At 39.3% G+C, this 26,313-nt stretch overlaps 1 protein-coding gene across 3 annotated transcripts in view; it reads right to left on the bottom strand.

Moving 5' to 3' along the window:
* The window catches only part of ZSWIM6 (zinc finger SWIM-type containing 6), a 211,923-nt gene that overhangs the window by 117,401 nt on the left and 68,209 nt on the right, over positions 1-26,313 (bottom strand). The window contains exon 1 of one of the 3 annotated variants that reach the window (XM_086361865.1): positions 19,166-19,335. The exons of 1 other annotated variant lie outside the window; for it this stretch is intronic. The gene's annotated coding sequence lies outside the window, so the exon portion shown is untranslated. Of the gene's footprint in view, positions 1-11,463; positions 11,538-19,165; positions 19,336-26,313 lie in introns of those variants that run through there. One more of the 3 variants, XM_086361864.1, reaches the window with a different exon arrangement.

The raw sequence follows: 26,313 nt of genomic DNA, 5'->3' as shown, positions 1-26,313 counted from the left end.
AGTGGACATTAAATTATTTGGGGCTAAGGTTACAGAAGGAGTGACTTGTAGTATTTATAGGCGGACTTTGTGTTCCTGGCTTCCCAATTCCTGGTCATTTATTTTAGAACATAAAAACCCAACCCAAACTTAAAACTTTCATCTACTTCTTTACATCATATCCAGGAAAAGAAGAGCTGGTGTCAGAGGACAGTATCTAGAACAAATTGGCAATACTGACATCATCATTACTAAGACACACACAATAGGGTTTTTATACTCGTACATCCATCATTCATTGGTGCCTCTCAAACGTCCTCATATAGAGCTGGTAATGGAGTAGGACAAGCAATACTATTCCCATCTGACAAACTCATGGACACAGCAGGCAGGGCCCCTCCTGGGCAGGGCCCAAGGCTAGTAAGCGAGCTGTGAAGCGGTAAAGCTGTGAGAAAACCCAAATCCTTAGACGCCAAGACCAGCAATCATTCCAAAACACTGCCTCAGTTCACTTCACTAGTTTCAACTAATCTGCAACAAAAGTAATATGAAGCTCTCTGCACAACACCTCACCCAGCTCATCTACTTCTTGGTCTTCCTCCTTCTCTTTCCTCCAACACTCTATGAACTCACGGGATCAGCTCTGAGCCCCGATATGGGCCTGAAGAGCCAGGAGTGCACTACACACTCTTGACAACTCTACAAGCTTGAAGCCGACAGTTTATTTTGCACAGATGGTTGTGATTTCGCTTAACCACTTTTGTGTACACAATTCTTCCTAAATTCAAACCTAGCACAGGCTGACGTTTAATGTTTCAGAGAAGAGGGAAGCAAAATTGTTTTGAAACTCTCTGTGAAAAACAGCCTGTTGTATTAGAACAAACAGCAGCTTGTTCCTATCATTCCTTTGTTTGACAAGTCTGGGCTGGCTAGAAAGGTCATTTATGCCTCAAAGCATCAAATTAACATTTGAAGACATGAATTTTAAAAATGGCTATTATCTTCTGTTATGTGAATGGCTAATGTAGTTCAGAAAAACAGAAAGGAGAAAAAAAACCACTACAGTCTTAGCCTACTCCCCTAAAAGACTAAAAAGCAATAACAAAAACAGAAACAGGAAACACAAAACTTTCCTTAAAAAAACAGATAATTAATATTATGTCCACGTAAACAAATGCAGACTATGTCTTAATGAAGCTTCATTCTTTAACAGAATTAAGAAGGTAGTTAAAACAGTCAAACTTTCAAATAATAAGAAAGAAAAATCACTAATTATCATAAGATGGCTTTTTGGAAAACCATAAGGTTCTTCCCTCTCATCCGTAACCTTCTGTCCAAATACTAGCAATGACTATATAGACTAAGTGAAAGGGAAAGTTGCTTAGTCGTGCCTGACTCTGTGACCTCATGAACTCTAAGTCTGCCAGGCTCCTCTGTCCATGGAATTCTTCAGGCAAGAATACTGGAGTGGGTAGCCATTCCCTTCTCCAGGAGATTGTCCCGAACGAGGGATCAAACCTGGTCCTCTGCATTGCAGGCAGATTCTTTATCATGTGAGCCACCAGGGAAGCCCATACAGACTAAAATGTGTTAGCAGCTCAGTTGTATTTGACTCTGAGACCCCATGGACTATAACCTGTTGGCTTCTCTGTCCATGGGATTCTCCAGGCAAGAACACTGGAATGGATTGCCATTTCCTTCTCCAGATGATCTTCCCAACCCAGGGATCAAACCCAGGTCCCCTGCACTGCAGGCAGATTCTTTATCATTTGAGCTACTGGGTCAAAGGGTCATACAGACTAAACTCCCAATTTATTTACTATCTTGGTTCAAGCATAACATCTCTTTTCCTAGGTTCCTATATTATTTTCCCAAAGCAAGTCTCTGTTACTATACATTTGAAATACAAGCTTATCACTACTAACTACAATCTTCAACTATGTAAATATTCATTCAAGATCAGAAAATATACCAGATTCAGTGGAAAAACTGAGGGACGTGAAGCCTGAAATTCCCTGTACAGCCTTACAAGCGATTCATTTTCATCACAGCTTGTTCTCTACAGATGTATACTGGGAATACCACAAACCAGCTTCCATAATATTATGAGAAATATAATATTTAATATAACATTTAAAATTAGTATGCATTTAATAATGTTGTTGTTGCTTAGTTGCTCTGTCCTGTTAGACTCTTTGCAACCCCATGAACTGCAGCACACCAAGCTTCCCGGTCCTTCACCATCTCCTGGAGCTTGCTCACTCATGTCCATTGAGTCAGTCAATCTATCTAAATAATCATCTCATCCTCTGTCACCCCCTTTCTCCCTTTGCCCTCAATCTTTCCCAGCATCAGGGCCTTTTCCAATGAGCTGGCTCTTTGCATCAGGTGGCCAAAGTATTGAAGCTTCAGCTTCAGCATCAGTCCTTCAATGAATACTTAGGGTTGATTTCCTTTAGTATTGACTAGTTTGATTTTCTTGCAGTCCAAGGACTCTCAAGAATCTTCTCCAGCATCGCAATTCGAACGCATCAATGCTTTGACGCTCAGCCTTCTTTATGGTCCAACTGTCACATCCGTACAGGACCACTGGAAAAACCATAGCTTTGACTATACGGACCTTTCTTGGCAAAGTGATGTCATCTGCTCTTCAATACGCTGTCTAGGTTTGTCACAGCTTTTCTTCCAAGGAGCAAGCGTCTTTTAATTTCATGGCTGCAGTCACTATCCATAGTAGTTTTGGAGCCCAAGAAAATAAAATCTGTCACTGTTTCCACTTTTTTCCCATCTATTTGCCATGAAGTGATGGAGCTGGATGCCATGATCTAAGTTTTTTGAATGTTGCATTTTAAGCCATCTTTTTCACTCTCTTGCCCTCATCAAGAGGCTCTTTAGTTCCTCTTCACTTTCTGCCATTAGAGTGGTATCATCAGCATATCTGAGGTTGCTGATATTTCTCCATCAAGATTCCAGCTTGTGATATGTCCAGCATGGCATGTGACATGATGTACTCTGCATGTAAGTTAAATAAGCAGGGTGACAATATACAGCCTTGACGTACTGCTTTCCCAATTCTGAACCAGTCCATTGGGTCCATGTCTGGTTCTAAATGCTGTTTCCTGACCTGCATACAGGTTTCTCAAGAGACAGGTAAGGTGGTCTGGTAGTCCCATCTCTAAGAATTTTCCAGTGTCTTGTGATCCACACAGTAAAGGGTTTAGCGTAGTCAATGAAGTAGCAGTAGGTGTTTTTATGGAATTCCCATAGATCTCCGATCTAATGAACAATGGCAATCTGATCTCTGGTTCCTCTGCCTTTTCTAAATTCAGCCTGCACACCTGTAAGTTTTTGGTCCACATACTGCTGGAACCCAGCTTGAAGGACTTTGAGCATTACCCTGCTGGCATGTGAAATGAGCACAACTGTACAGTAGTTTGAACATTCCTTGGCGCTGACCTTCTTTGGGATCAGAATGAAAACTGACCTTGTTGAGTCTTTATGGCCACTGCTAAATTTTCCAAATTTGCTGGCACACTGAGTGCAGCCCTTTAACAGCATCATCTTTTAGGATATGAAATAGCTCGGCTGGAATTCCATCACCTCTACTAGCTTTGTTCATAGTAAAGCTTCCTAAGGTCCATTTAACTTTACACTCCAGGATGTCTGGCTTTAGGTGAGTAACCACACCATAATGGTTATCTGGGTCATTAAGACCTTTTTTATACAGTTCTTCTGTGTATTTTTGCCACCTCTTCTTAATCTCTCCTGCTTTTGTTTGGTCCTTACCGTTTCTGTCCTTTATCATGCCCATCCTTGAATGAAATGTTCCCTTGATACCTCCAATTTTCTTGAAGAGATCTATAGTTTCTCCACATCTTTATAGATCTCTGATGTATACTGTTAATTAATCATGTAATTGGAAATTACACATTTCCAATTAAAATTAGCTGATTAGTTGAACTGTTGATTTTTAGCTTTTGAAACCTAAAATGTTGAAATAACTTTCAATTAAAAGAGCAAGACAACTATGCCATTTGATCAAGACAAAAAGTACATCATTAATCTCTCTGTAACAAACCCTACCCCCTTGCATGAACAGAGCTTCATGTGAAGCAGGCATTCTTAAAGGTCTCAGAATCTGAACTTCAAACTGCAGCAACACTTGACTACCCCTCTCACTTACAAACAGGGGTTGTTTTTAACTGTTTCTAAGTTGTCTTAAAACATGAATGATAAAGATGTAACAAACTCAAGAAACAAAAGTAACTTTTTCTTTAAATTTGAGAATTAGTTTTATCATGGTAGCAAGGGGCCTGTTATTAAGTCATTCACAATCTTGCCTCTTCTCCTCATGACCAAGAGTAACACAGTCAGCCAAATGAGAAGCACAGGTCACAGTCTTTGAAAAGCACAAAGCTACCCAGAAAATAAATAGGTGAAGACCTTCACTAAGAGCAGATCAGAAAGAAAGATTTTTTAAAAATCAGAAAACCTACAAGCCAGAGCAACGGAGGTTACAACAGTATGAAGACATCTAATGAAATTGAACAACGTTCTCCATCCCTTCAAACGTTAATATTTCTGGTATCTCTGTAATTTTGAAAAATAAAATAGGCTAATGCCTTTAAAAACTCAGGAAGATGACCAAAGTTCTAATTTCAGTTAGGAAAATCAAACCAGGCCAAGAGCTTTAGTTCACAGTAGCACTTGTGGTTGTCTTACTCTTTTTTTTTTTGCAAAAAAAAAGGTGTGACATTTTTAATACTTAACTCAGAACAAATGTCTTTTTTAAGTTCCTTGCCAGAAATTAGAAGTTCTAATTTTAAGGCTCCCGTAGATACTGCCCATTGAAGATGTAAAGACTTCCTGCGACATCCTCTCCACCGATATAATCTAACAGGCTCCTATTTAGCCTTCCAAGAGCACTGTCAATATACAAAGGAACTAATAAGGAAGCCATCTTCAGTAGCTGGAAAAGGAACTCTCAACATGGCTAGGTGGTGTGTGTGTTAGTCACCTAGTCGTGTCCGGCTCTTCGCAACCCCATGAACTATATAGCTCACCAGCCTCCCCAGTCTATGGGATTCTCCAGACAAGAACACTGGAGTGGGTTGCCATTCCCTTTTTCAGGGATCTTCCCAACCCAGGGATCAAACCTGGGTCTCCTGTGTTGCAAGCAGATTCCTTACCATCTGAGCCTTAGCTAGGTGGTATGAACAATAAAAAGTCATTTTTATGAACCAAGTCAGAAAGAGTCATTGAAATATTTTAACAATTTAATAATTTTATAAAAAGCTGTTTGCTTATTATTAGAAAAAACCATATACATTAGAATGCAAACATCAGACTTTAAAAAACAGTAAAAATATTTTGTAACCCTTCCAAGTAAAGATTAACTCAAGCATGTATCATCAATAGATGCCAAGTCTACTAGAATATTTTCATGGCCTTCAAGTGCCTCCCCATAGATTGCTTACTAGTTTTTGGAGGAGAATTACTAACAAATATAATGAAGTAACTGGAGAACACTTTGACCAAGTCATGGTCAAAATTAAAATTACCAATGAGGGGCAGATAGGTAACTTCAGATGTGACATCTCTAGGACCCATTACTTGTGTAGTATTCTGGCAGGGACTATAACCTGAATATAATCAGGAGAAAACATAGGAAAAACACTAGAATAAGGTATGTTCCATAAGAAAAGTGGGGGGCTGTAGTCTCTAAAACTGACAATTATCACAAAAGATAAAATCCTTGTAAACATTACAAATTAAAGGAGGTTCCAACCAGTCCATTCTAAAGGAGATTAGTCCTGGGTATTCTTTGGAAGGAATGATGCTAAAGCTGAAACTCCAGTACTTTGGCCACCTCATGCGAAGAGTTGACTCATTGGAAAAGACTGATGCTGGGAGGGATTGGAGGCAGGAGGAGAAGGGGACGACAGAGGATGAGATGGCTGGATGGCATCACTGACTCGATGGACATGAGTCTGAGTGAACTCCGGGAGTTGGTGATGGACAGGGAGGCCTGGCATGCTGCAATTCATGGGGTCGCAAAGAGTCAGACACAGCTGAGTGACTGAGCTCAACTGAAAGAGACAAGAGAATTAAATACAACACCTGACCTAGATGAATCGCATTACTAAGGGGGAAAAAATCCTGTAAAGAATATTATTGAATCAATTTACAAAACTGGAATATAGACAGTAAATTAAAGTTCTTATCTGCATTAAGGCTATAATGTCTCTACTGTGTGTGTTTTTTTCCCCAGAGAATATCCCCATGAAATCCACTCTCATATGGTTCAGAAAAAAAATACTGTGTGTTAGAGAGAGAGGAGGCAGGCAGTGGGAGAGACAGAGAATGGAATGGAAGAAGGGAAAGGGATGAAAGGAGAGAGAGAGAGAAAGCACTAAAATGATAAAGCAAGCTGGCTCAACTGTTAACAAATGAATAGAGGCAAAAGTTTACAGATATTCTTTGATTATCATTATTTGCACAATTTTTCTCTAAGTTTGAAACATAAAATTTTAAGAAAATTTTAATATGAAAAGTTTATATGCATCACTCCAGTATTCTGCCATTTAATTTGGTAAATGCAGTGTTTATATTAATATTTAAATAGCCATGTGAAACCAAGACTTCATGTTATCATCTAACAACTTTACAAATTACACAATGGCCTGAAGGGCCTCACTGTGTCAAAGAGAAGGGGTACCTGTGTCAAAAAAGGTTTTACCAGCAGCCTCCACATTTCCACAGCTAAATGTAAAAAAGCAAATCTATAAGGCCTAAATATATAAACAAACTAGAAAGAAAAGAAGCGCTATTCTGCTCACATCATCTCCCCGTTAAAAACCCCCGCTTATCTACCCATTTCCTACTGGACAGAACACCCCACCAAGCTCAACATACAAAACTCTTCAAAATCTGGGGAAGCTTACCTCTTCAGATTTACCATCTGCTGCCATCACACCCTCATACACACACACCCTCAACATTCCAGTCCTGCTGACTGTCAGAAGCCCTGTGCCTTTGCACCTGCTGTTCCCTCTGCCTGCAAGTCCTTCTCTGATGGCCTTGTCTTTTCAGTGAGCCCTTCCTCACACTTTCTGATTAAGCTCAGATGCCACTGCCTCTGGAAACCCTTTCCTGACTCTCCCAACAAAAGTCAATCTTACTTTGCTCTCCCAAATTTGTGTCCCTACTCCTGCATTGTATGAGGATGTCTCTCTTTTCCCTGAGTTTCTCCACAACTAGAACATGAGGTCTCTCAGAGAAGGGACGGCAGTGTTATCCAAGCATGGTGCTTCATAAACGCTGACTAGATGACTAAATTAACTTCTCTAAACTAGGACAGGTTTAACATTAAACAAGAGCTAACACTTGGAATGCTTATTTACCAGATACTGTAAGAAAAAGTGCTTTACAAATATCAATTTACTCCTCACAACAATCCTAAGAGGAAGGCTGAACCTCTATGTAACTAGGATCTATCAATAATACAATGTATACTGTTAAATGGACAGTATATTCTTCTTTCTCAGTGGTAAAGCAATGGTGCATCTTATGATCAATGGTTTTAGTTTTGATAAAATATGGTACTATTCCCAGACATCCCCTCATACTTACAGATGAGGAAACTGAGGCACCAATGAGAATTTCATTAACTTGCTAAAAAGTTGCTCAGAACAGTCAAGATTCAATCCCAGGCAAATAACACCAGAATCTATACTCTTAATCCACTTCTCCCCAATCAGGGTGATTCTGTAGCATGGATGGGCTACTGGCATCAGGGCTAGGACAAATCTAAAAGTAAAGCTTGCTCTTTGAGGGTACCAGGATGCTGGAAAGTGGCTAGGATGAAGCTCAAGATTAGAGGCGGTGCATTAAAGTGGATCTTGAAGAGCCTGGGGAAAGAGCCAAGAATCCTTATCAGCATCTATTTTCTCTCAGGGAGGCCTGGGTCTAAGTCAGTTCTTTCTCTATCCCCAGCGCAGCAGAGTCTCCACATCTTTATTTTCTCCCTGAAGTTCCCAATGAATATAATCATAATTCTCTCAGTAACTACCAAAATGACCTAATCAAGCCCTCTGCCTTGTATCTTAATCCCTGTAACATCATCTCTGGTAAGTGGTTATCTAGCCTCAGCTCAAACACTTAAGCAGTTCCTTTTATTTTTAGAAAGATGGAAAAAGATACTCCTATAAACTTCATCTCCTAATTTCCACCCCCAGTCCTACATCTGCCCTCAGAACCTGCACTGCAAATTTTAACTCCTCTTCTTCATGACAGTTCTTGTCTTCATTTGAAAACTACAGTCTTGAGACTGCAATTCATAGGCACCCTGCCTGCTTCAAAAACTTGCCATCGCCGGAAGTAACGGAGGCAGAAACAGCTAGAACTCGTGGAAACACAAGCATAGCGCTAAGAAAACACAGAGAACGGCAGCTCCTTTGTGGAGGGCAGAGGATGGCAGAGAGGGAAGGCGTACAAGTCCACAGAGGAGGCAGCTTTTGAGGGGTAAAATGCTGTCAGCCAGTGTCAAAATTCAGTGTTACAGAGGGAAATTTTTTTATAAAAACAAAAAGCTGAACTTTTAAACATATGAAATGTTTCTGGTTTCTAACATTCTTGCTTTCATTTTATGATTCTGGGCAGAAGGCTCATTGGCTTGTACAATTTGCGCAGTGCCGAATGCATAGATAACCATCCTACTGACAGAGGAATGTAGGGTTGGAATAAACAAAGTGAAACATACCATCTGTGTGGTACCATCTGATTTGAAGCAGTATCTCTTGCTGAAGATTTTACATGTATTCTTCACTAACAATAGGTTGCCTCAAGTACTTCGTTTCTATTCACTAAGGTAAGAAATTAGTACAACTGCAATCTCTGTAGCTGCTTTTCAATCATCAGAGGCCAAGTTATTCTGCTCTAATACACATCTCCCCATACTACCCACCCCACTCCCCCAGCAGCCTCTTTTTCACTGCAACTTATTTGACCCACTATTAACAACATGGATAGTGCCTAATGCCACAACTCTTTGTAAGACCAGGAAAAAAAAGATTGTATTTTCATAAAGTAGAAGAAGCTGCCTTTTAAAGAATATTTAATAACTTATTTATAAGTGATCTTTCTTTCAATCTGATGTTACGTAAGTCACTTACTGGTCCAGGAATAAACAAAATGTCTATAACATTGTAGGAACTTTTAGATATACAGACTATTAGAAGCTGAGATACCAGTATAATTTTGTAGGTCTTTAGCATTGTTTTATAACTTAATCCTATATTGTCATTAGATAATCTGGAGATCTCTAGAACACATGTTGGCTTCCTTGTATGGACCAGTTCTCTCTCAGTCAGTTCTGTGTGATTCCTTCTGAGCAAGGATAACAGAACGATTACTATTATAAATTAACACTACCACTACATGTAGTTCCTACAGACCATAAAAATATTTATATAGACTTCACAATTACACAGTACTTTCCAATTCATTTGACACTCACAACAGTCTTGTGAGATACGATCTTCATTTCACAAATGAAGAAAGTAAAGTTCAAAGACATCCAATGAGTAGCCTGCAACTCTATAGCCAATAAGCAGAAGGGTCTGCTTGGGTCTCAACTCATATCCTCCGACTGCAATTTCTAGAATCTATTAATGAAACCGTGACTACCTGAGCTGCACACCTAACTCTAGCCCAGATTAACTCACTGTCTGTTCCATGTTCTCTTCTGTAATGAACCCAACCCGACAGCAGCGGCTATACATCAGAGGGGCTTTCAGACAGGCTTGTATAAGTGGACGCAGAATGATATCCTAGACCAGTGCTGAACCTTCTACAATAACGGAACGTTCTACATGTGAGCTGCTTAATACAGTAGCCACTAGCTACATGCAGTTAAAGAGCACTTGAAATGCATAACTGAGAAACTGAACTTTTAATGTAATTAATTTAAAAGCTATGTGTGGCTAATGGCAACCTTAAAGGGGAGCACAGTTTGATCCTGGCAACTGAGCTTACTGTTTAATGTTGTAGCCTTAAGCACAAATGGAAAAGAGTATCAACTAAATTGTGAGCCCAGAGGACAGCACTAGTTTATGGGAACTAGAATGGATCCGATACCATCAAAAGTAATACAACCAAAAGATAACCGTAGAATAATCTTTCAATCTGTGTAAACTCTCTGGTCAGTCAAATCTAATGAAAGACTAATGTAAGTCCAGGCCTACCAACAGTATAAACTATGCACGGCAAAGAATTCAACATTATTCTATAGGTCACAATGGCTTTCCTGGGAAAAAAAGAGTCATGACTGTACATGAAAACTAATTCAACTAAATTATAAATAGGAGAAGATGGATATGAAAAGCAAGGCATCTGAGTACATCAGGCATTATTTCTCTAATTATAACACTTCATTCACTTACCGAAGAACTCAAAGGAACATGTCAAAGGCCATATCCTTGCCTCTGTCCCTACAGTAAAGTATCACATCCACACCACTTAGCTAGGCACTAGAAGACTTCATTTAAATAAAAGTGATAGACTTGTTTGGTATCATCAAATCCTTCTTTGTGTTAAAATTATCAAGACTTTCAAAACCCCTGCTGCTGCTAAGTCGCTTCAGCAGTGTCCGACTCTGTGCAACCCCATAGACAGCAGCCCACCAGGCTCCTCTGTCCCTGGGATTCTCCAGGCAAGAACACTGGAGTGGGTTGCCATTTCCTTCTCCAATGCATGAAAGTGAAAAGTGAAAGTGAAGTCACTCAGTAGAGTCTGACTCTTCGCGACCCCATGGACTGCAGCCTACCAGACTCCTCCGCCCATGAGATTTTTCCAGGCAAGAGTACTGGACTGGGTTGCCATTGCCTTCTCCTAGATAGGTTTTATAAGTCCCATGAACAACAGCAACTGTCATCTCTTTTTCTTTTAGCTCTACCTTGCTGGGCTGATAAGAGAACTGAACCCCAAGTCAAGAGCCTGGGGTCTTGGTTCTGACTTTTTGACCAGTAGATGTTTAGCCCTACACAAACCACTTCATTTCTTACTGCCTCAGTTGCCTCACTTGTAAACTGATGGGATAATTAGATCAACCACTAAAGTAACTTCCAGCTGTAAAACTCCACCATTCTGCGATATCCTCAATGGTCTTCAGTTGGGTTCAAGGTCTTTCTTAGAGCCTATTACTACTGTGATATGTACAATCTACTTCAAAAATTCACAGATCAATAATTCATCCATTTCCAAAATTATGAGTATACCAATTCTTTACTTATAGAAAAAGATTCATTTCTAGTATTTCAAAACACAAACCATTCCTAACTGTGCAAACAAAAAAGTACACTCAAGAAGTAAAGATCTAATTAGTTCTACTATTAACAACCTGGAGCATTAGGAAAAAGCACATGCTAACATGGACCTTTTGGATTAGTTTTTGATTTTCACATATTTCTCTCCAACTGTACTCACTCAAACTGAAGTCACAATTCTCTCAGAGTCTTTCAGCTCGTGTTCTACAGTTCTGAACCTGTCTCCTCTAGCAGTACCTGGAAAAGATATTCATAAGAAAAGAACAAATTGCTTTTCTAACTATGTGAAGGCTTCATTGGGAATTGGATTTATTTATGCCCCAAAAGTTCACTTTTGAAACTGAACTTCAGTAATCTTAGGTGGCATTTATTTGGCACAATTGAGTAATCTTAGTTTAATAATCTTCTAAACCTGTTCAATGTAGATAATTTGTACTAAGGCAGGACTCTCTAGCAGAAATAAGCAGTGAATTCCTTGTGAACTGAGTCCTGTTCATTTCTACAACTGTGTTCCAACATAATTTCACTTAATCCACAGGCTCATGCTAACAAAGGTAAGCACTATCTCTGTGGCTCCTCCTGCCCATCCTTGTCATTCATTCTCTTCACATGTATTCACTTCCCTCAGCTTCTGTTCTTTCACATGGGCTTTGTGTTCTTCTAGTCTCCGTAATTTATTTTTCACAATTCATCATTTCAATTCAGTCTGTCTTATGATCTAAGAGTGGAAGCAGGCAAGGTAGCAGGCTAGTGCTCGAGGGCTATGTGAGGCCAAAGGAGGTCGCAAAGATAAAACTAAATCACCCGCACAGAGACGGAAGTACAGGGATTCAGTCTCACTGGCATGAGGTCCTAACCACCTACCTAAAAGGCCTACCTGCTGGTCATTCAGCACTTCTGACAGAATCAAGAAACAGGATGCTATCACACCTGTGAGAGGAATCAGAGGTATACAAGCTCTGACATATCTATCATCAGCCAGGAAGAAGATGAAAAGTGGCATGATAATCAGAGGTTGAGGCTCCAAAATAACTAAAATTCTTATTAAAATTTTCAAGAAGTCTCAGAATTTCTGGGTTGGGGGCTGAGGGAGTGGGGTGGGAGAGATGATGCTACATGAAGAGAGGTTTCACTAGCAGGGAAATTTCAAGGGCAGCCAGGATTGGCTCATCTTAAGAAGGCCTCCACCAGACATCAACAGGTAGGAAAGCAAGGCTGTGAGAGTCAAGCCTGTCCGCTTCCTCCTCAGCATTTGGACTCACTGAGCAACACAGGAAGGCTTTTTGTTCTGCAAGCTCACGTGCAGACAGCTCACTTCTACCTGCCCTTTTTGTCCCCAATGATTCCTAGGATCTGCATTCTTCTCTACCCAGCCCACATGTAAGAAGGTTAGACATAGATTATGATCTGTGCTTTTGGTTTTACAGCAAAATCAGACTTCTGGTATTCCAAGCCCCGATAAGCTTATCTTGAATAACTTAAGCTTCTATTACCTGTCACTGGTAAATTTTTTATGAAGGTTTTTGTCCTTAAAGTTCCCAGTTGTTCAAAACAAATCAAAACAAGGAAAGAAAAGAGAAAGAAAGGAAGAAAGAAAAAGAAAAAAAGGAAAAGAAACAAAAGTTCTAAAGAGGTAACTACTCCTTCTGAGGTAGAAAGCAGAATATACTGCTTTCTTCACACACACACACACATATATATACAGACATATATATATACATATACACACACCTGCATATAAGCTTAATTGACTTGAGCTCATCCAGCAACATATACTGAAAGATGGCTTTTAGGTGAGTAGTGAAGCTGTCTTCTAACTGTGACCTTTGTGAGTTGTAGAGAAATGGGGCCCAGAACCTTTATGTTGCCAATTCTAGTTCTCACCTCATATCCAACCCAACACACAAACATACCCTTACCTGGGAAACAGTAAGTATTTCTATCTTAAGTATTCCTGTGCCGTTCATTAAAAAGAGAGCATGGGCTTTGGAGCCAGTCAGACCTGGGTTCAAGTCCCAGCTTTGGAATTTGTTAGCAGTTCTATATCCCTTAAGCAAGAAATGACCTGCCGACAACCCAGTTTTCTCATCTATAAAGTGAAGATTCATAAATCATCCACTTTACAACCTTCTATCTAACACACAAATGTACTAAGACTGGAACAATGTCCTAATTTTTAACACTATTCCAGAAACAAACCTGTACACTATTTTTAATTTTCTTAAACTAGTCAGATGGCAAATCTCTACACTTTCTATTTTCTATTTCCATTTTATTATTCTGTTGTGCTATGTCATTTCCTTTGAATCACCCAAAATCCCTTAGTGAAAAATAATATAAAAATAAGCAAAAAATACTTTAAGACCAATTAATCACAAGAAATACTGAGTGCTCACTCCTCTGAAACACTTGATTTACCTCCCAATCATATTTAATAAGCACAGCAGAGTTCCTTCATGCTGAGTGCTTCAGTTTGGGGCTCTGATGCATTTTGTAACTACCACAGGACATTTCCTTTTCCACAGAGGAAACAAACATGCAGTATGACTTAATCAGACATCCTACAAGTAGAAGTCAAAATCCTGTATCTTCATATTTGAAAAGCATACTAATTCTATAGCACAAAGAAAAAAAGGATTTCAACCACTCTGCCTATCTGACCTCTCTGTTTGAACAGTTCATCCAAATTTGATTCTTTCCCTCTCCTCACCCACCCCATCCAATCCCATCATTAAATGCTGCTCAAGTGTCCCCTGCTCTCCACCTCCACTGCCCCCACTAGTCCAAGCTAATAGTACCAGAGCTGCAGAAACTATGCACGTTCCTGGAAACCGTGCTTCCACTCTTGCCCTTACCAACCTATTCTCCACACAGCAACTGGTGGGTGGCCCGCCACTACACTCAGAATAAAAGCCAGTTCTAGAAACACCTTACAGGATCTTGCCCATTTCTCCTACTCCATCAGGCATCACTCTCCCCTCATGTTCCTCTAGGTTCATCACTCATGCAGGGCTCCTTTCAATTCCCTTCATCAATTCCCTTTATATATATTCAGGTCCTTCTGCCCTCAGGAACTTGCTTCAGCCACACCTGACTATCTCCAATTTCCATTAGACTGCAAGCTGATGCTAATTTCCATTAGACTGTGAGAGAACTGTTTTTTCCAGCAATATGTACCCAGTACCTGAAATAAAGTTTGGGACACAGTATGTGTTCACAGGATATCTGAGAAAAGAATAAATGAATGGGAACAGAAAATAAATTTTAATGTCAAACCCCTTCAATGAGAAGTCATATGAGAAGCCAGCGTCAGTAAGAAGAAATTCACAATAAACCATTTTAAATTTAATATTCAAGATGGACACTCCTAAGAAAACAGATTCTTCAGCAATGCTCTTAGAAACCAAAACAGAGACTAACAGAAGAGTTCTGAAAACTGAGCACAATGTGCCTCTTTTCTGGTTTTGACAATCTGTTTTCACTGCTGAACTTACTCTCTTCAATTCTATCTCAAAAGAAGCCAAGTAGCCCATAAAAGGAATATGCAAATAGTTAAAACACTAACCACAGCTAAAAGACAAATGCACTGCCAACTACTCCAAATAACATAAACAATAAATGCCTTCACATTACTAATTCCTGATAGGCAAGGAAACAGGAGGGGAACATTCTAAATTCAAGCTCTCAAACATCAGTTCAGTCACTCAGTTGTGTCTGCCTCTTTGTGATCCCATGGACTGCAGCACGCCAGGCTTCCCTCTCCATCACCAATGCCCAGGGCGTACTCAAACTCATGTCCATCGCATCAGTGATGCCATCCAACCATCTCATCCTCTGTCATCCCCTTCTCCTCCCGCCTTCAATCTTTCTCAGCATCAGGGCCTTTTCCAGTGAGTCGGTTCTTCCCATCAGGTGGCCAAAGTATTGAGTTTTAGCTTCAGCATCAGTCCTTCCAGTGAATATTCAGGACTGACTTCCTTTATAATGGACAGGCTGGATCTCCCTGCAGTCCAAGGGATTCTTCTAGCATCTTCTCCAACACCCAGTTCAAAAGCATCAATTCTTCAGCACTCAGCTTTCCTTATAGTCCAAGTCTCACATCCATACGTGACTGCTGGAAAAACCATGGCTTTGACTAGACAGACCTTTGCTGGTAATGTCTCTGCTTTTTAACATGCTGCCTAGGTTGTCATAGTTTTTCTTCCAAGAAGCAAGCATCTTTTAATTTCATGTCTGCAGTCACCATCTGCAGTGATTTTGGAGCCCAAAAAATTAGTCTCTCACTGTTTCCATTTTTTCCCCATCTATTTGCCATGAAGTAATGAGACCGGATGCTATGATCTTAGCATGAATGTTGAGCTTTAAGGCAGCTTTTTCACTCTCCTCTTTCACTTTCATCAAAAGGCTCTTTAGTTTCTCACTTTCTGCCATAAGGGTGGTATCATCTGCATCTGAGGTTATTGATATTTCTCCCAGCAATCTTGATTCCAGCTTGTGCTTCATCCAGCCCAGCATTTTGCATGATGTACTCTGCAAATAAGTTAAATACTGAAACATACTGAAACCATTATATTCTGCCTGAGCCATCAGCACTCACAGGATCAACTCAAGGATGCTGCTTTTCCCCAGCTCCATTCCAAATAAAGATGCTAGATCTAATGTACGGCAGTTGAAATTCTGACTGCCCAGTAGCTCTATTCCTGCATACTGAGGTAGCTCAACTACCTCCTGTGAGGTCTTCTCCTTTTAATCATAAGGTTTCAAGTGGAGGAGCCCCAGTCTCAATCCATTTAAGACTCAATCCCCAGTCTCAATTCCAGTTCACTGGAAATGATAATAAAGTATCTACATGTTTTGCCCAAATTTTCAAACCATCTACTAGAAATTAAATGTTGACTAAGGGTATGCTACAAGGCTAATAAACATCCTTTTTATTTTTTTTTTTTTCATGTGAGCTGGAATTAAATCAACTCGGTGCGGGTTATATTACTCTCAGTTTTCTGATATTCCCTGCTATAATGTATTTTACTTGAGTAACATAATGAGTACAAATTCAAGTGTATTTGTAGATAATACTTTTTAGAAAATAGGTTAACTAGACAAAAGTAATTTTAAAGAGTTCTTATTAAAGACAAGGTTGAAGCTTTCTGAAATATATCATAGTATTTGGGTAGCAAAAACATTGTTGTTTTGGGTAAACACTTCCAATTAAGAAGCTCCTTCTTCACTAACATCAAGATTGCTGGGCAAAAATTTTGCCATGTTCCCATTCTTTATAAGCTAAAATGTTCTCACCTCAGTTGAGATTAAAAGAGTTTAAAAAGCAGATGATTCATTAAGTCATACCTTCCTTCTACATAGTCCAAATATAGACTCAAATAACAAGACCTAAGCATTTACTACAGATGGTGACTGCAGCCATGAAATTAAAAGGCGCTTACTCCTTGGAAGGAAAGTTATGGCCAACCTAGATAGCATACTCAAAAGCAGAGACATTACTTTGCCAACAAAGGTTCATCTAGTCAAGGCTATGGTTTTTCCAGTGGTCATGTATGGATGTGAGAGTTGGACTGTGAAGGCTGAGCACTGAAGAATTGATGCTTTTGAACTGTGGTGTTGGAGAAGACTTTTGAGAGTCCCTTGGACTGCAAGGAGATCCAACTAGTCCATTCTGAAGGAGATCAGCCCTGGGATTTCTTTGGAAGGAATGATGCTAAAGCTGAAACTCCAGTACTTTGGCCACCTCATGCGAAGAATTGACTCATTGGAAAAGACTCTGATGCTGGGAGGGATTGGGGGCAAGAGGAGAAGGGGATGACAGAGGATGAGACGGCTGGATGGCATCACTGACTTGATGGACTTGAGTCTGAGTGAACTCCGGGGGTTGGTGATGGACAGGGAGGCCTGGCGTGCTGCGATTCATGGGGTCGCAAAGAGTGGGACACGACTGAGCAACTGATCTGATCTGATCTGAAGCATTTACTCTGTATTTGAAGAGGTTTTATCTTATAAGAAAAGACAACTATTTTTGCAAAAACAAGGAAAGGAAACTCTAATTTTAAATCCATGCTCAAATCACTTATAGCTTTACTCCCAGAGCACAACGGAGAGCCCACGAGGACTTCACATCGGTGGTGCTGGGTTGCTCCACACAAGCAGGTGGGTGAAGAGACCAGTGAGTACACCAGGTGGTGTTTTCTTCGCCTGCATTACTCCCCCTAGGGAGCCCAATCACGCTGGATCATTACTCAGAATACTTTCATGTTTTGTGGGAGAACTAATTAAAAGCATTTCTCCCTGGAGAAACCAAGATACAGTGAGGTCAAAAGTGAGTGGACAGTCATATAATTGCTGACTAAGCTAAGCAGGAATTCATAACCTCTTTCCTAATTCAATGTTTAATATACTAAATATTTTCTGTTGGATATTTCATATGTTAAATGAAATAACCTTAATATCTGGATCCAATATAACAGAATAACTCATAGTTCTTTATACTTTTATTACTATTCTGCATGAAATGTATTATCACCAGTTATCTAAGTAGAAAATTCAAGTTCTTAAAGTCTAGCCTAATGCTTTAAAAAGAAAATATATCAATTATGATGTTTTGTGTTAGTCTCTCAGTCATGTCTGACTCTGCGACCCCATGACTGTAGCCTGCCAGGCTCCTCTGTCCATAGGATTCTCCAGACAAGAATACTGGATTGGGCTGCCATTCCCTTACTATTTATAAACTTGGAACATTCTTAAATTCTATAGGATTGACAATTTAGGGCTGAATCTGTCATCTTTTGCCAAAGAACGCCCTGATTTTTTGTTGCTTTGTTTCTTCCTGTAGGTTAACTTCACCTTAGCTGGGCTGCTCCACATAGGTGTGATTTCAGTGACTGACTCCAGAAGGTGAGTGCTACCAATGTCTAAAAAAATGATCAAGACCAGGCAGAAACAATTTTTTAAGAAGATGGAAAAATAAGTAGAAGGCTTCCTTTCATGAAAGACTAAAACCTCCTCTATCAAAAGTCGTAATAGCATATTCTTATAAATTTGAGGTCCCTGAAACAGCTACTCAAATCCAGTCAATTAACTATAACAGATAACTTCAGTAGGCACACCAAATAGTCTTCCTTTACTGGCCTGGCCAAGTAAAAAAGTTTTCCAAGAAGCTTAACAGCTTTTTTTAGACGCTTGTTTATAAACTTGCATTGCACTCCATGTTCACTACCCACACCCCTCATGCCCCACAGACTCCCCCCCCCACACACACAAAAAGCTAATAAGCTTGCATTTCTGACTATGACTCACATCAACTAAGAACCAGAAGATTAACAAAACTCTTGGATATGACTAAGCAAAATGTTCTAATTAATAAATAGTTAAGAAAAACACAAATTTTAAAAAATAAAAGAAAACATATGAAAACAGGAGATTAGGGAGGGAAGGCAACTTTAAATCCTTGTAAGATGTCCCCAGGGAGGAGGGGGGAAAAAAAGCCCACATTTTTCTTTAAGGGCTGAAGAATCAGCAGCAATAACTCAAACCTATCATGCCCATAGGTGGTTTTAAGAGAGTTGTATTCAATACAACTGGCAGTTTTCCACATAATATTTCTTCTTTTTGATTTTCTGTTTTACAGAATTCCACTTGAGAGTTTTTACAATTTATTTCTCTTACCAAATCTGAAATAAACTAGGTTATGACAAATCAAGAACCTTATATTCAGCAAAAATCATCTCTCTGGCCCCTTCTCTACTAAAAATCACCATATTTTTTTTACTGTTTCTTTCCAAAACAAAAGTAAAGGCCCATGAAATTTGACAGTCTGATATGTTATAAATATTTAATTTCATGCTTATACTTACTATTTAAACTGAAGCAATACAGAACCCTAACGATGGGAAAAGGAAACTCTTTCGCCTTACAAGGAAAAATCTGTCACCAGAATTTAATAATATTCATTAAGGAACCGCACACTTTCATGCGGCCTCGGCTGTGTCAGTCACACACACGCCGCCCCGCCCCCTGCGCTGTCAGTCACGTGCAAGCCCCGCCCCCGGGCTGTCAGTCCCGGCGCTGGCCCGCGGCTGAACTGGCGGCGCTGACGTCAGCTGGCGACCGCGGCCGCATTCCTAAACAGTTCAGACAAACCCACTGGTGGGAAGCTTCGAAAGCCCTCAGCTGTAGTGAAGAAAGCAAAGGCTTGGCTGGCAGCCAGACTCCTGAGCTCAGCATTTTGTAATGCACTTCCTTTTTACTTAACAGCTTGCATAATGCCTTTAACCCTTCCTTTACCTGCTTCACACCTTTAACCCCTTCTCCTCCTGGTCGAAATTCAAAGCGAACTCGGAAACTTGCTCTCCCACTGGATTTTAATATATTCCGTCCCAAATCACAACTGACTGATTTTTTATATTGCTGAAGAGGCAATTTAATTAAACATGCACTCTCTGAACAGTTCACTTTTCACCGCTTAGAGCAATGTTATTTTTCAAGCAAGGAAACAAAAACATTTTGTTAAAATAATATATTTAAATGTTCAATTTTTTTCAAGATCCTTCCTTCATAATTTGTCTCTTAGAATTTATTTTTTCAAGAGATGATACTTTCAAGAATCCAAACAAAATGAACAAACTGGTATTTGCAGTGACAAAACTCTCCCTCCAACCCTGTGACCCTCTGCCATCCAGGTCTCATAAAAACAAATGTGATTTATTACCCTGGTATTTTTACACAGGAGTAGTTTAGTTACATATAAGGAAATACAAATATATTCTATTTTTTCCCTTTTTAACTAAATGGTAAACCCAACAGCTTTCTCCATTGCTTCTTTTTTAGAACTGCAAGGAATTCCACCACAATTTACAGTATTTATCGATACCAGTACCCTGTATATAAGCATTTAGACAATTTACAATTTTTCTACTATTAGAAATACAGGTATACGTTTAGAAAAACAGTCTTGTGTCTATGATGAGTTTGAAGGAACTTTTATATATTAAGGAAATTAGCCATTTGTCTGTGATGAGTTGCAAAAATGTTTTTTTCCAGCTAGGTGAATTTGGTGGTTTGTCATACAGGAATTTAGGGATTTTATGTAGCGGAATGGCTATAAATCTATTCTTTCATGTCTCCTGGTTATTGTATCAGATATAGACTGTCATTCCCCCAAGTAGTTTATAAAAGAATTATCCTATGGTTTCTAATACTGTATGTTTTGTTTTACATTACAATATTTGGAGTTTGTACTTTGTTTTTTCCTAGATGGATATCCACTAGTCCCAACATTATCCACTGAATATCTATCTTTCCTCACTGTTTTGAAATGTTACCCTTATGCTTTTGAGCTGTGGTGTTGCGCTGCTGCTGCTGCTAAGTCACTTCAGTCATGTCTGACTCTGTGCGACCCCATAGACAGCAGCCCACCAGGCTCCCCCATCCCTGGGATTCTCCAGGCAAGAACACTGCGGTGGGTTGCCATTTCCTTCTCCAATGCATGAAAGTGAAGTCACTCAGTCGTGTCCAACTCTTTGCGATCCCATGGACTGCAGCCTACCAGGCTCCCCCATCCATGGGATTTTCCAGGCAAGAGTACTGGAGTGGGGTGCTATCGCCTTCCCTTGGACTGCAAGGAGACCCAACCAGTCCATCCTAAAAGAAATCAGTCCTGAATATTCATTGGAAGGACTGATGCTCAAGTTGAAATTCAAATACTTTGGCCACCTGATGCGAAGAACTGACTCACTGGAAAAGACCCTGATGCTGGGAAAGACTGAAGGCAGGAGGAGAGGGGGATGACAGATGGTTGGATGGCATCACGGACTCAATGGACATGAGTTTGAGTAAGCTCTGGGAGTTGGTGATGGACAAGGAAGCCTGGAGTGCTACAGTCCATGGGGTCCCAAAGAGTAGGACATAACTGAGTGGCTGAACTGACTGACCCTTATATATTAAATTTACTAAATTACTTTATGTCAGTTAGGTTCACACTATTTTTATGCTGTCTTTATCATCAGTAATCATTTTTAAATCTAAAAAAGTAAGGTATGTTTTGTATAGACAACAAGATCCAGTTTCAATAAATACATTTCAGATTTGAGTTTTATTTATTTTTAAACCAAACTAAATCCTTTTCTGGGATTCTGGGGTAAATTAAAGCATAACATTATTAAGTTATATGTAAAGACTTATACTGAAATTCTATCTAATGTTATTTCAAGTAACTGACATTTTGAGAATAAATATCCATTCAGAAACATTACTCTTGACTAATTATGGCAAGTACTTTTACTCTTCATAAAGACATCAAATAATAACCAGAAAGATTCAAAACGTTGAAAACATTATTAAAACAAAATCCTGACACTGACTGTAGACAATCTTTTTTTAACTGTTCATGCAGTTGTTTTATTATTTCACTTTATTTTGACCTTGTGGCACAGCATGCAGGATCTTCCCCAACCAGGGATCGAACTCGTGCCCCCTGCAGTGGAAGCACAGAGTCTTAACCACTGAACCGGCAGGGAAGTCCAACTTTGAGTTTTAATGTTGCCTTTGAAGAACAATCTTTAAAGAAAAATGAGTAACAAATGAGGATGAACTAGTCCTTTGGTTTGTGCCCTTCTTTCCATATCTGTTAATGATTATTACACCATATATCTATGGAATTTCTATATTTTATATTTATATAGTCATATTGATAAACAATTGCTTATTGCTTAGTAAACATATTATTAAGAACACACATGGTTTGAACTTTAAGGAGATGTTAAAAGACAGTAATATGCAATAATCATCAATTGCTGAAAATGCAGCAGAATCCACTATTTTGAAAAGAACCTCAACATGTTGGGCATGTGCTTCTCTAAAGGGACAGCAAGATGACAGATGATAGAGACCTGCAGACCTAAGGTTCAAAGTACCAGTACATTAATGGAGGAAGAGAGGGCAGGAGGCAGGGGGTAGTGAGGAGGCGGAAAATAAAGATCTGCCAAAGCAGGGAGAAGTCCCCCAGTTCTGAGACAATGATCCTAATGCAGCTCAGGCTGTCCTCTATATAATGAGGCCATCATTTACTCTACAGTTGTCAGAGGTTCCAGTCCTCTCAGGACAGGTCTGCCACTGAGTCACTACATCACAAACCGTGTATCAAGAAAAAAAAATTTTTTTTTTCTAATTTTATTTTATTTTTAAACTTTACATAATTGTATTAGTTTTGCCAAATATCAAAATGAATCCGCCACAGGTATACATGTGTTCCCCATCCCGAACCCTCCTCCCTCCTCCCTCCCCATACCATCCCTCTGGGCCGTCCCAGTGCACCAGCCCCAAGCATCCAGCATCGTGCATCGAACATGGACTGGCAACTCATTTCCTACATGATATTTTACATGTTTCATTGCCATTCTCCCAAATCTTCCCACCCTCTCCCTCTCCCACAGAGTCCATAAGACTGTTCTATACATCAGTGTCTCTTTTGCTGTCTCGTACACCGGGTTATTGTTACCATCTTTCTAAATTCCATATATATGCGTTAGTATACTGTATTTATGTTTTTCTCCCAGAATATTGGAAATAAAAGCAAAAATAAACAAATGGGACCTAATTAACCTTAAAAGCTTCTGCACATCAAAGGAAACTATTAGCAAGGTGAAAAGACAGCCTTCAGAATGGGAGAAAATAATAGCAAATGAAGCAACCGACAAACAACTAATCTCAAAAAGATACAAGCAACTCCTACAGCTCAACTCCAGAAAAATAAACGACCCAATCAAAAAATGGGCCAAAGAACTAAATAGACATTTCTCCAAAGAAGACATACAGATGGCTAACAAACACATGAAAAGATGCTCAACATCACTCATTATCAGAGAAATGCAAATCAAAACCACTATGAGGTACCATTTCACACCAGTCAGAATGGCTGTGATCCAAAAGTCTACAAATAATAAATGCTGGAGAGGGTGTGGAGAAAAGGGAACCCTCTTACACTGTTGGTGGGAATGCAAACTAGTACAGCCACTATGGAGAACAGTGTGGAGATTCCTTAAAAAACTGGAAATAGAACTGCCTTATGATCCAGCAACCCCACTGCTGGGCATACACACTGAGGAAACCAGATGGCAAAGAGACACGTGTACCCCAATGTTCATCGCAGCACTGTTTATAATAGCCAAGACATGGAAGCAACCTAGATGTCCATCAGCAGATGAATGGATAAGAAAGCTGTGGTACATATATACAATGGAGTATTACTCAGCCATTAAAAAGAATACATTTGAATCAGTTCTAATGAGGTGGATGAAACTGGAGCCTATTATACACAGTGAAGAAAAAATTTTTTAAAGGTATTTTCCCTGTGTGGTATAGACATACTGCTCATAATATATAGTTTTTAAAGTTCTGAAATCTAACTCAAGTAAAAGATTTTATATAGCCTTCTAAGATGTGGTGCTACAATTTTATTTATGGAGTTACTATTTTAAACTCTGAGCCCATTTCTCTCTAAAAAATGACACACAGAATAAAGTCCAAACAGAAATTACTTTAAAGCTCCTGACACTATGTCCCTAATCTACTCTTTTCCACTCACTTCTTTCAAGGAGCCTACCCTTTGGCCCCAAGCAAGCAGGGTCTACTGTTCCTCAAACATCTACGGACTCTGCTCATATTTTCCTGTACCTGGAATATCCTTCCAACAAGTGAGAATGCCAGTAAGATGATAATGGTGATGAAGGATGTTAAAGATAAATATCATTAAAATACATGTTTACAATTCTCATATTAATATGAAGATGAAAGAAACTAAGGAAATACTATATTCCACTAAAAAGATGGACCATTAGGAAGAAAAACAGTGTGGATGCTTTTTATAAAAAATCTACTTAGATATATCATTTATATGTACAAAGTATATGTTTTTAATTAGTCTCATCTTGTTGGGGAAGGGGCAGGGAGTCAGCTTACTCATTACATCCTCAAGTACAGCTTTCCATCAACCTTCAAATTAAATGGAATATAAAAAAGGACAAAACTATTTTTTTTCTTGTAAGATATACAAAGACATTTGGATTTTTTTAATGTTTATTTTATATTTGGCATATAGTTGATTCACAGTGTTGTGCTAGTTTCAGGTATAAAGCAAAGTGATTTAGTTATACAGAGTCGTGCATCTATGTGTTATCTTTGTGGTATCTTTGACTAGTTTTAGTATGGGTTTATGGTGGCCTCATAGAATGAGCTTTAGAGTGTTTCTTTCACTGCAATTTTTTGGAAGAATTTCAGAAGAACAGGTGTTTGCTTTTCTCTAAATATTTGACAGAATTCACCTGTGAAAGCATCTGGTCCTGGACTTTCATTTATTGGAAGTTTTAATCATATATTCAATTTCAGTACTTCTGTCTGGTCTGTTCATATTTTCTATTTCTTCCTGGCTTATCCTTGGAAGGCTGTACCCTTCTAAAAATTTGTTTAGTCCTTCTTTGTTCATTTTATTGCATATATAGTTCCTTGTAGTAGTCTCATTATCTTTTGTATTTCTGTGGTGTCAGTTTTAATGTCTCCCATGCATCTCATAGGTTTTGGATTGTTAATGCTTTTGCTGTCATCTATCTCCAGATATTTTTTTAAACTTTAACATTTTCAGTGATCCATTTGTTATTTAGTAACATATTATTTAACCATCATATGTTTGTGGGGTTTTTTTTTTACAGTTTTCTTCTTATAATTGATTTCTAAGCTCATGGCATTATGGTGGGAAAAGATGCATGATATGATTTCAATTTTTTTAAATTTACCAAGGCTTGTTTTGTGGCCCAGCATGTGATCTATCCTGCAGAACGTTCCATGCACACTTGAAAAGGACGTGTACTCTTCTTTTGGATGGAATGCTCTATAAATATCAATTAGATCCATCTGGTCTAATGTGTCATTTAAAGCTTGTATTTCCTTATTGACTTTGTCTGGATGATCTGTCCATTGCTGTAAGTGGTTGTTAAAAGTCCCATTTTTGTGTTACTGTCGATTTCTCCTTTTATGGGTGGTAGGATTTTTCTGATATATTGGGGTGCTTCTATGTTGGATGCATATATATTTGCTGTTGTTCAGTTGCTAAGTCATGTCCAACTCTTTACGACGCCATGACTATAACACACCAGGCTCCCCTTTCCTTCACTATCTCCTGGAGTTTGCTCAAATTCATGTCCATTGAGTCAGTGATGCTATCTAATCATCTCACCCTCTGTTGTCCACTTCTCCTTTTGCCTTCAATCTTACCCAGCCATCAGTGTCTTTCCCAATGAGTTAGCTCTTTGCAGCAGGTGGCCAAAGTATCAGAGCTTCAGCTTTAGCATCAGTCCTTCCAATGAATATTCAGGGTTGATGTCCTTTAGGACTGACTGGTTTGATCTCCTTGCTGTCCAAGAGACTCTCAAGAGCTTCTCCAGCATCACAATTCAAAAGCATCAATTCTTCAGCACTCAGCCTCCATTATGGTCCAACTCTCACATCCGTACATGATTACTGGAAAAACCACTGCTTTGACTATATGGGAAAGTCAGCTGATGGCCTTGTGGGGATTCCCTTGTGTGTTACTTGTTGCTTTTCCCTTGTTGCTTTACTCTGTCTTTAATTTTTGTCAGTTCAATTAACGTGTGTCTCAGCATGTTCCTCCTTGGGCTTATCCTGTATGGGACTCTCTGCATACCCTGGACTTGAGTGAGTTTCTTCTTTTCCAAGTTAGGGCAGTTTTCGTCTATAATCTCTTCAAATATTTTCTCAGGCCCTTTCTCTCTTCTTCTTCTGGGACCAGCTATAATGGAAATGCTGCTGCATTTAATGCTGTCCGAGAGGTCTCTGTGACTGTCCTCATCTCTTTTCAACTTTTCTCTTTATTCTATTCTGCAGCAGAGATTTCTACCACTCTGTCTTCCAGCTAACTTATTTGTTCTTTGGCCTCATTTATTCTATTTATTCCTTCTAGTGTATTTTTCACTTGTTACTGTACGGTTCACCT

The sequence above is a fragment of the Bos grunniens genome, chromosome 20 (genome assembly GCF_055505025.1).
Source record: "Bos grunniens cultivar Pamir isolate PY7600 chromosome 20, Bosgru_T2T1.0, whole genome shotgun sequence".
Classification (NCBI taxonomy): domain Eukaryota; kingdom Metazoa; phylum Chordata; class Mammalia; order Artiodactyla; family Bovidae; genus Bos; species Bos grunniens.
The sequence above is the reverse complement of the archived record's forward strand: the minus strand, read 5'-3'. Positions and strand labels throughout refer to the sequence as shown.